Source organism: Triticum dicoccoides, chromosome 1A, assembly GCF_002162155.2.
Source record: "Triticum dicoccoides isolate Atlit2015 ecotype Zavitan chromosome 1A, WEW_v2.0, whole genome shotgun sequence".
NCBI classification, from domain to species: Eukaryota; Viridiplantae; Streptophyta; class Magnoliopsida; order Poales; family Poaceae; genus Triticum; species Triticum dicoccoides.
Window position 1 is genome coordinate 296,929,141 of NC_041380.1, and position 1,725 is coordinate 296,930,865.

A 1,725-nucleotide genomic window follows, 5' to 3' on the forward strand; every position below is an offset into this window, starting at 1 on the left:
ATACTTTTTTTGAGGGCTACGTACGCTTATATACTGGTCCTGCCTATCTGAGTGTGCCCCCGCTTGGCCCAGTACATTTGCCCCCACTTAGCCCAGTTATTTGTTTATTTTTCAGAGCTACATATACGCCAAATTTATAAATGCATCCGACCATCAAAGAACTAGTAGCAGACTTAAGAGGAGATAGGCTACACCCGAGCCCGCCGATTGCGTAACTTGATGGACACCTGCGGCCTGCTTCACGTACGCACACGACGTCCCCCTAAGACTAGCCACAATGGATAGTAACATAGAGTAGTAACAATGCCCTTGTTACTACTCTATGTTACTACCTCTATAGTGGGGAGTAACATATGTGTAGTAACATACAACACTTCATTTATTAGACTATAGACTCATCTTGCCTTGATATGTGTGATGTTACTCATACTAGTAGTAACTAGCTATGTTAGGCTGGTCATAGTGGGGAGTAACTTATACTAGTATCATGCATATGACACTAGTCTATGTTACTACCTTCATAGTGCAAAGTGTCATAAAAGTAGTATCATATATGGTTGCATTTATTAGCTTATAGACTCAACATTTCTTAGGAAGCGCTATGTGATGGTAACATAAGGCTAGTCATAGTGGGAGTAACTTAGCTAGTAACATAACGCACTCCAAGAAATTTTGCTTATGTGGCAAGTAATTAATGAGAGGTGGTAACATAATATGTTACTGTAACATAGCGTTTTTCAAGATAAGATGAGTCTACAAGCTAATAAATAAAGGCATATAAGATACGAGTATTATGTTATTTTGCATTATGAAGGTAGTAACTTAGGCTAGTGTCATATGCATGACACTAGTCTAAGTTACTCCCCACCATGACCAGCCTAATATGTTACTCCAAACACCTCTCTCCTCATTAACTAGGTGCCAAATAAGCAAACTTGTCTTGGGATGTGTTATGTTACTAGCTAAGTTACTCCCACTATGACTAGCCTTACTACATGCCTCTCTTTCTTCATTTATTGATTGCCACATCATCTATTTTATCTAGATATGTGTGATATTACTATCTATGTTACTCCCACTGTGGGTAGTCTAAAAAACGCACCAGATGGCGGCCGTCCATACCACGCCGCTCACGTGATTGCGGCCTCGTGTCGTCGCCTGCTCCCCGCCGACAATCGGCGACTTGCCATTGCCCATCTCTCCCAGCTTTGCACAACGACGCCATGACGGAAGCCGATCTACCAATTCTGGAATTCCCTCATTCTAATTGATATTGAGGTAATAGTACAGTTCTTCTAGGGTTTCTTCTTACCAAATTTTTTGTTCGCTTGCAATTTCTAGGTTACAAATCATGTTAGTCTCATTGACTTTTGTATAAATTTAGAGCACCGGGTCAGTTCAAACTTTTTTTTTGCAACATGTAAATTTAGTATGCATCTCTCATTTTACAAGTAAAATTGGCTAGTCCAGACTGACAAACTCCAATTTAATTCATACCATCTATTACTTTTTTCCTTGTTCATAGTACACTTCATCATTGTGTATGATATTTGGCGATTTGATAATGTATTTAACGTATTAGTTTTTGGCATTCAAAGTTGCTGGGAAGCTAAGGGGGAGGTTTTTCTTCTTCAAGAAAATTAACAACCTCCGAGATTCATGAACTATTGGTTTGAACAAGCTTTCTACGGATCGATCTAAAAGGAAAGAGGATTGCATACTACA